Here is a 9,834-nt window from a genome sequence, read left to right on the forward strand (position 1 = left end):
GGGAGTGGCTTGATGGCCATCCCCACACATCACCGGCCACGTCTTGAGGCCAGCGGCGGTGTTTTTTTGCCATCGGCCAAATGTTTGGCCGGTCAGCACTCTGTTTGGTCGGCCGGCCACTAATTTTGGTCAATCGGCCACCTTTTCTAGCCGAGCCCTTTTCTTCAGAGGGTTTGAACCTTTTGAACCCTGTTTTAGCTTCTTGTGGAAGCGTGAACCCTTTGAACCCTTAGTTCTAGCTTCTTAAGGAAGCTTGAACCTTTTGAACCTTTTGAACCCTTGGTTCTAGCTTCTTGAGGAAGCTTGAACCTTTTCGACCCTTGGTTTTAGCTTCTTGGGGAAGCTTGAACCTTTTGAACCTTTGCTCCAAGCTTCTCCAAGAAGCTTGAACACTTCTAAGCTTCCAGGAGAAGCTTGCACCTTTTGCACCGTTTGCACGAGGTTCTAAGAGAAGCTTGACCCCTTTGCCTAGCTTCTCCAAGAAGCTTGGCCCTTTTGCTCCAAGCTTCTAAGAGAAGCTTGACACCCCTTATTCACCCAAAAAAAAGAAACTTGACCCCCTCTACCCTTTTGCCTAGCTTCCCTTAGATGCTTCAAGCCTTCATCTTCTCTATAAATAGAGGGCCTCTCCTCCCATTTCAAGGGTTAGAAAATCTGATATATATCTTACATACATCACTCTCTCCCTATATATATATCTCCCTCTCTCTCTACATTTGTGTGGGTTAGAGGGTGGAAAAGGGTCTAGTTCTTGGCCATTTGAACTACACCGGGATATGTCCCCATGTTTCCCCCTCTTTGGTTCAGAGCATTTGGAATACGTTCCAATGCTTATACCTTTCCGAAACACCGGGATACGTCCCTAGGTTTCTTGCATGATCATAAGTTATGCTCGGCTTCGTGCATTGTCTTGCATTTTGCCCCTGCCCTCGGGCGCATATCTTTGTCTGCTGCTTGTATGCTTTGTCTAAGTCTTCGGCCTTGTCAAAAATGGGTCGTCTCTGGGTTTTGACACTCACTCCCGTCATTCTTATGACTTTCGAGTTCTGTCAAAGTGGGGCAACTGTAGACACCCCATTATTGACCGTCCTCAAGACCTGGCCGTCACCGTTTGAACACTCGGTGATCGTCCTTGTTTGTGTTCGTCTTGAGTTCCCGGAGGTCTCGGCTATGCGCCTTGCCTCTGGATCTCTCGACTCGACTGTTTTGTGTTTGGTTTTCCACCAAACACTTGTGTTTTGCCTTTGAGGGGCAGGGAGTGGCTTGATGGCCATCCCCACACATCACCGACCATGTCTTGAGGCCACCGGCTGTGTTTTGTTTCCATCGGCCAAATGTTTGGCCGGTCGGCACTCTGTTTGGTCGGCCGGCCACTGATTTTGGTCAATCGGGCACTTTTTCTGGCCGAGCCCTCCTCTTGAGAGGGTTTAAACCTTTTGAACCCCTGTTTTAGCTTCTTGTGGAAGCTTGAACCCTTTGAACCCTTAGCTCTAGCTTCTTGAGGAAGCTTGAACCTTTTGAACCGTTTGAACCCTTGGTTCTAGCTTCTTGTGAAAGCTTGAACCTTTTGGACCCTTGGTTTTAGCTTCTTGGGGAAGCTTGAACCTTTTGAACCTTTGCTCCAAGCTTCTCCAAGAAGCTTGAGCTTCCAAGAGAAGCTTGCACATTTTGCACCTTTTGCACAAGGTTCCAAGAAGCTTGGCCCATTTGCTCCAAGCTTCTAAGAGAAGCTTGACCCCCTTGACCCTTTTGCCTAGCTTCCCTTAGAAGCTTCAAGCCTTCATCTTCTCTATGAATCGAGGGCCTCTCCTCCCATTTCAAGGGTTAGAAAATCTGATATATATCATACAAACATCACTCTCTCTCTCTCTCTATATATCTCCCTCTCTCTCTACATTTGTGTGGGTTAGAGGGTGCAAAAGGGTCTAGTTCTTGGCCATTTGAACTACACCGGGATATGTCCCTATGTTTCCCCTCTTTGGTTAAGAGCATTTGGAATACGTTCCAATGCTTATACCTTTCCAAAACACCGGGATACGTCCCTATGTTTCTTGCATGATCATAAGTTATGCTCGGCTTCGTGCATTGTCTTGCATTTTGCCCCTGCCCTCGGGCGCATATCTTTGTCTGCTGCTTGTATGCTTTGTCTAAGTCTTCGGCCTTGTCAAAAATGGGTCGTCTCTGGGCTTTGACACTCACTCCCGTCATTCTTCTGACTTTCGAGTTCTGTCAAAGAGGGGCAACTGTAGACACCCCATTTTTGACCGTCCTCAAGACCTGGCCGTCACTGTTTGAACACTCGGTGATCGTCCTTGTTTGTGTTCGTCTAGAGTTCCCGGAGGTCTCGGCTACGCGCCTTGCCTCAGGATCTCTCGACTCGACTGTTTTGTGTTTGGTTTTCCACCAAACACTTGTGTTTTGTCTTTGAGGGGCAGGGAGTGGCTTGATGGCCATCACTACACATCACCGGCCATGTCTTGAGGCCACCGGCAGTGTTTTGTTTCCATCGGCCAAATGTTTGGCCGGTCGGCACTCTGTTTGGTCGGCTGGCCACTGATTTTGGTCAATCGGGCACTTTTTCTGGCCGAGCCCTTCTCTTGAGAGGGTTTGAACCGGTTGAACCCCTGGTTGAGCTTCTTGTGGAAGCTTGAACCCTTTGAACCCTTAGCTCTAGCTTCCTGAGAAAGCTTGAACCTTTTGAACCTTTTGAACCCCTGATTCTAACTTCTTGAGGAAGCTTGAACCTTTTGAACCTTTGCTCCAAGCTTCTCCAAGAAGCTTGAACCCTTCTAAGCTTCCAAGAGAAGCTTGCACATTTTGCACCTTTTGCGCAAGGTTCTAAGAGAAGCTTGACCCCTTTGCCTAGCTTCTCCAAGAAGCTTGGCCCTTTTGCTCCAAGCTTCTAACAGAAGCTTGACCCCCTTGACCCTTTTGCCTAGCTTCCCTTAGAAGCTTCAAGCCTTCATCTTCTCTATGAATTGAGGGCCTCTCCTCCCATTTCAAGGGTTAGAAAATAGGATATATATCATATGTATATCACTCTCTCTATATATATCTCCCTCTCTCTCTACATTTGTGTGGGTTAGAGGTCGCAAAAGGTTCTAGTTCTTGGCCATTTGAACTACAGTGGGATATGTCCCTATGTTTCTGCCTCTTTGGTTAAGATCATTTGGAATACGTTCCAATGCTTATACCTTTCCGAAACAACGGGATATGTCCCTATGTTTCTTGCATGATCATAAGTTATGCTCGGCTTCGTGCATTGTCTTGCATTTTGGCCCTGCTCTCGAGCGCATATCTTTGTCTGCTGCTTGTATGCTTTGTCTAAGTCTTCGGCCTTGTCAAAAATGGGTCGTCTCTGGGCTTTGACACTCACTCCCGTCATTCTTATGACTTTCGAGTTCTGTCAAAGTGGGGCAACTGTAGACACCGCATTTTTGACCGTCCTCAAGACTTGGCCGTCACCGTTTGAACTGTCGGTGATCGTCCTTGTTTGTGTTTGTCTTGAGTTCCCGGAGGTCTCGGCTGCGCGCCTTGCCAAAGGATCTCTCGACTCGACTGTTTTGTGTTTGGTTTACCACCAAACACTTGTGTTTTGCCTTTGAGGGGCAGGGAGTGGCTTGATGGCCATCCCCACACACCACCGGCCATGTCTTGAAGCCACCAGCTGTGTTTTGTTTCCATCGGCCAAATGCTTGGCCGGTCAGAACTCTGTTTGGTCGGCCGGCCACAAATTTTGGTCAATCGGCCACTTTTTCTGGCCGAGCCCTTTTCTTGAGAGGGTTTGAACCTTTTGAACCCCTGTATTAGCTTCTTGTGGAAGCTTGAACCCTTTGAACCCTTAGCTCTAGCTTCTTGAGGAAGCTTGAACCTTTTGAACCCTTGGTTCTAGCTTCTTGAGGAAGCTTGAACCTTTTGGACCCTCGGTTTTAGCTTCTTGGGGATGCTTGAACCTTTTGAACCTTTGCACCAAGCTCCTCCAAGAAGCTTGAACCTTTCTAAGCTTCCAGGGGAAGCTTGCACCTTTTGCACCTTTTGCACAAGGTTCTAAGAGAAGATTGACCCCTTTGCTTAGATTCTCAAAGAAGCTTGGCCCTTTTGCTCCAAGCTTCTAAGAGATGCTTGACCCCCTTGACCCTTTTGCCTAGCTTCCCTCAGAAGCTTCAAGCCTTCATCTTCTCTATGAATCGAGGGCCTCTCCTCCCATTTCAAGGGTTAGAAAATCTGATATATATCATACATACATCACTCTCTCTCTATATATATATCTCCCTCTCTCTCTACATTTGTGTGGGTTAGAGGGTGCAAAAGGGTCTAGTTCTTGGCCATTTGAACTACACCGGGATATGTCCCTATGTTTCCCCCTCTTTGGTTAAGAGCATTTGGAATACGTTCCAATGCTTATACCTTTCCGAAACACCGGGATACGTCCCTATGTTTCTTGCATGATCATAAGTTGTGCTCGGCTTCGTGCATTGTCTTGCATTTTGCCCCTGCCCTCGGGCGCATATCTTTGTCTGCTGCTTGTATGCTTTGTCTAAGTCTTCGGCCTTGTCAAAAATGGGTCGTCTCTGGGCTTTGACACTTACTCCCGTCATTCTTATGACTTTCGAGTTCTGTCAAAGAGGGGCAACTGTAGACACCCCATTTTTGACTGTCCTCAAGACCTGGCCGTCACCGTTTGAACACTCGGTGATCGTCCTTGTTTGTGTTCGTCTAGAGTTCCCGGAGGTCTCGGCTACGCGCCTTGCCTCAGGATGTCTCGACTCGACTGTTTTGTGTTTGGTTTTGCACCAAACACTTGTGTTTTGCCTTTGAGGGGCAGGGAGTGGCTTGATGGCCATCCCTACACATCACCGGCCATGTCTTGAGGCCACCGGCTGTGTTTTGTTTCCATCGGCCAAATGTTTGGCCGGTCGGCACTCTGTTTGGTCGGCCGGCCACTGATTTTGGTCAATCGGGCACTTTTTCGGGCCGAGCCCTTCTCTTGAGAGGGTTTGAAACTTTTAAACCCATGGTTTAGCTTCTTGTGAAAGCTTGAACCCTTTGAACCCTTAGCTCTAGCTTCCTGAGGAAGCTTGAACCTTTTGAACCTTTTGAACCCCTGGTTCAAACTTATTGAGGAAGCTTGAACCTTTTGAACCTTTGCTCCATGCTTCTCCAAGAAGCTTGACCCCTTCTAAGCTTCCAAGAGAAGCTTGCACATTTTGCACCTTTTGCGCAAGGTTCTAAGAGAAGCTTGACCCCTTTGCCTAGCTTCTCCAAGAAGCTTGGCCCTTTTGCTCCAAGCTTCTAAGAGAAGCTTGACCCCCTTGACCCTTTTGCCTAGCTTCCCTTAGAAGCTTCAAGCCTTCATCTTCTCTATGAATCGAGGGCCTCTCCTCCCATTTCAAGGGTTAGAAAATCTGATATATATCATACATATATTACTCTCTCTCTATATATCTCTCTCTCTCTATACATTTGTGTGGGTTAGAGGGCGCAAAAGGGTCTAGTTCTTGGTCATTTGCACTACACCCGGATATGTCCCTATGTTTCCCCCTCTTTGGTTAAGAGCATTTGGAATACGTTCCAATGCTTATACCTTTCCGAAACACCGGGATATGTCCCTATGTTTCTTGCATGATCATAAGTTATGCTTGGCTTCGTGCATTGCCTTGCATTTTGCCGCTGCCCGCGGGCGCATATCTTTTTCTGCTGCTTGTATGCTTTGTCTAAGTCTTCGGCCTTGTCAAAAATGGGTCGTCTCTGGGCTTTGACACTCACTCCCGTCATTCTTATGACTTTCGAGTTCTGTCAAAGAGGGGCAACCGTAGACACCGCATTTTTGACCGTCCTCAAGACTTGGGCGTCACCGTTTGAACACTCGGTGATCGTCCTTGGTTGTGTTTGTCTTAAGTTCCCAGAGGTCTCGGCTGCGCGCCTTGCCTCAGGATCTCTCGACTCGACTGTTTTGTGTTTGGTTTTCCACGAAACACTTGTGTTTTGCCTTTGAGGGGTAGGGAGTGGCTTGATGGCCATCCCCACACATCACCGGCCATGTCTTGAAGCCACCAGCTGTGTTTTGTTGCCATCGGCCAAATGTTTGGCCGGTCGGAACTCTGTTTGGTCGGCCGGCCACTAATTTTGGTCAATCGGAAGCTTGAACCCTTTGGACCCTTAGCTCTTGCTTTTTGAGGAGGCTTGAACCTTTTGAACCCTTTAAACCCCTGGTTCGAGCTTCTTGAGGAAGCTTGAACCTTTTGGACCCTTGGTTTTAGCTTCTCGGGGATGCTTGAACCTTTGGAACCTTTGCTCCAAGCTTCTCCAAGAAGCTTGAACCCTTCAAAGCTTCCAGGAGAAGCTTGCACCTTTTGCACCTTTTGCACAAGGTTCTAAGAGAAGATTGACCCCTTTGCCTAGATTCTCAAAGAAGCTTGGCCCTTTTGCTCCAAGCTTCTAAGAGAAGCTTGACCCCCTTGACCCTTTTGCCTAGCTTCCCTTAGAAGCTTCAAGCCTTCATCTTCTCTATGAATCGAGGGCCTCTCCTCCCATTTCAAGGGCTAGAAAATCTGATATATATCATATATATATATCACTCTCTCTCTATATATCTCCCTCTCTCTCTACATTTGTGTGGGTCAGAGGGTGCAAAAGGGTCTAGTTCTTGGCCATTTGAACTACACCGGGATATGCCCCTATGTTTCCCCCTCTTTGCTTAAGACCATTTGGAATACGTTCCAATGCTTATACCCTTCCGAAACACCGGGATACGTCCCTATGTTTCTTGCATGATCATAAGTTATGCTCGGCTTCGTGCATTGTCTTGCGTTTTGCCCCTGCCCTCGGGCGCATATCTTTGTCTGCTGCTTGTATGCTTTGCCCAAGTCTTCGGCCTTGTCAAAAACGGGTCGTCTCTGGGCTTTGACACTCACTCCCATCATTCTTATGACTTTCGAGTTCTGTCAAAGAGGGGCAACTGTAGACACCCCATTTTTGACCGTACTCAAGACCTGGCCGTCACCGTTTGAACACTCGGTGATCGTCCTTGTTTGTGTTCGTCTTGAGTTCCCGGAGGTCTCGGCTATGCGCCTTGCCTCAGGATCTCTCGACTCGACTGTTTTGTGTTTGGTTTTCCACCAAACACTTGTGTTTTGCCTTTGAGGGGCTGGGAGTGGCTTGATGGCCATCCCCACACATCACCGGCCATGTCTTGAGGCCAGCGGCTGTGTTTTGTTCCCATCGGCCAAATGTTTGGCCGGTCAGCACTCTGTTTGGTCGGCCGGCCGCTAATTTTGGTCAATCGGCCACCTTTTCTAGCCGAGCCCTTTTCTTGAGAGGGTTTGAACCTTTTGAACCCTGTTTTAGCTTCTTGTGGAAGCGTGAACCCTTTGAACCCTTAGTTCTAGCTTCTTAAGGAAGCTTGAACGTTTTGAACCTTTTGAACCCTTGGTTCTCGCTTCTTGAGGAAGCTTGAACCTTCTCGACCCTTGGTTTTAGCTTCTTGGGGAAGCTTGAACCTTTTGAACCTTTACTCCAAGCTTCTCCAAGAAGCTTGAACCCTTCTAAGCTTCCAAGAGAAGCTTGCACATTTTACACCTTTTGCACAAGGTTCTAAGAGAAGATTGACCCCTTTGCCTAGTTTCTCCAAGAAGCTTGGCCCTTTTGCTCCAAACGTCTAAGAGAAGCTTGACCCCCTTGACCCTTTTGCCTAGCTTCCCATAGAAGCTTCAAGCCTTCATCTTCTCCATGAATCGAGGGCCTCTCCTCCTATTTCAAGGGTTAGAAAATCTGATATATATCATATATATATCACTCTCTCTCTATATATCTCCCTCTCTCTCTACATTTGTGTGGGTTAGAGGGTGCAAAAGGGTCTAGTTCTTGGCCATTTGAACTGCACCGGGATATGTCCCTATGTTTCCCCCTCTTTGCTTAAGAGCATTTGGAATACGTTCCAATGCTTATACCTTTCCGAAACACCGGGATACGTCTCTATGTTTCTTGCATGATCATAAGTTATGCTCGGCTTCGTGCATTGTCTTGCATTTTGCCCCTGCCCTCGGGCGCATATCTTTGTCTGCTGCTTGTATGCTTTGTCGAAGTCTTCGGCCTTGTCAAAAATGGGTCGTCTCTGGGCTTTGACACTCACTCCTGTCATTCTTATTACTTTCGAGTTCTGTCAAAGAGCGGCAACTGTAGACACCCCATTTCTGACCGTCCTCAAGAATTGGGCGTCACCATTTGAACACTCAGTGATCATCCTTGTTTGTGTTTGTCTTGAGTTCCCGGATGTCTCGGCTGCGCGCCTTGCCTCAGGATCTCTCGACTCGACTGTTTTGTGTTTGGTTTTCCACCAAACACTTGTGTCTTGCCTTTGAGGGGCAGGGAGTGGCTTGATGGCCATCCCCACAGTTCACCGCCCATGTCTTGAGGCCACCGGCTGTGTTTTGTTGCCATCGGCCAAATGTTTGGCCGGTCAGCACTCTGTTTGGTCGGCCGGCCACTAATTTTTGTCAATCGGCCACTTTTTCTGGCCCAGCCCTTTTCCTGCGAGGGTTTGAACCTTTTGAACCCTGTTTTAGCTTCTTGTGGAAGCGTGAACCCTTTGAACCCTTAGTTCTAGCATCTTAAGGAAGCTTGAACCTTTTGAACCTTTGAACCCTTGGTCCTAGCTTCTTGAGGAAGCTTGAACCTTTTCGACCCTTGGTTTTAGATTCTTGGGGATGCTTGAATGTTTTGAACCTTTGCACCAAGCTTCTCCAAGAAGCTTGAACCCTTCTAAGCTTCCAAGAGAAGCTTGCACCTTTTGCACCTTTTGCACGAGGTTCTACGAGAAGCTTGACCCCCCTTATTCACCCAAAAAAAAGAAGCTTGACACCCTTGACCCTTTTGCCTAGCTTCCCTTAGAAGCTTCAAGCCTTCATCTTCTCTATAAATAGAGGGCCTCTCCTCCCATTTCAAGGGTTAGAAAATCTGATATATAACGTACATATAGCACTCTCTCTCTCTCTATATCTCCCTCTCTCTCTACATTTGTGTGGGTCAGAGGGTGCAAAATGGTCTAGTTCTTGGCCATTTGAACTAAACCGGGATATGCCCCTATGTTTCCCTCTCTTTGGTTAAGACCATTGGGAATACGTTCCAATGCTTATACCTTTCCGAAACACCGGGATACGTCCCTATGTTTCTTGTATGATCATAAGTTATGCTCGGCTTCGTGCATTGTCTTGCATTTTGCCCCTGCCCTCGGGCGCATATCTTTGTCTGCTGCTTGTATGCTTTGTCTAAGTCTTCGGCCTTGTCAAAAATGGGTCGTCTCTGGGCTTTGACACTCACTCCCGTCATTCTTATGACTTTCGAGTTCTGTCAAAGAGGGGCAACTGTAGACACCCCATTTTTGACCGTCCTCAAGACCTGGCCGTCACCGTTTGAACACTCGGTGATCGTCCTTGTTTGTGTTCGTCTTGAGTTCCCGGAGGTCTCGGCAACGCGCCATGCCTCAGGATCTCTCGACTCGACTGTTTTGTGTTTGGTTTTCCACCAAACACTTGTGTTTTGCCTTTGAGGGAGTGGCTTAATAGCCATCCCCACACATCACCGGCCATGTCTTGAGGCCAGCGGCTGTGTTTTGTTGCCATCGGCCAAATGTTAGGCCGGTCAGCACTCTGTTTGGTAGGCCGGCCACTAATTTTTGTCAATCGGCCACCTTTTCTACCCGAGCCCATTTCTTGAGAGGGTTTGAACCTTTTGAACCCTATTTTAGCTTCTTGTGGAAGCGTGAACCCTTTGAACCCTTAGTTCTAGCTTCTTAAGGAAGATTGAACATTTTGAACCTTTTGAACCCTTGGTTCT

Source organism: Camellia sinensis, chromosome 8 (genome assembly GCF_055761805.1).
Source record: "Camellia sinensis isolate YWXY chromosome 8, ASM5576180v1, whole genome shotgun sequence".
Lineage (NCBI taxonomy): Eukaryota > Viridiplantae > Streptophyta > Magnoliopsida > Ericales > Theaceae > Camellia > Camellia sinensis.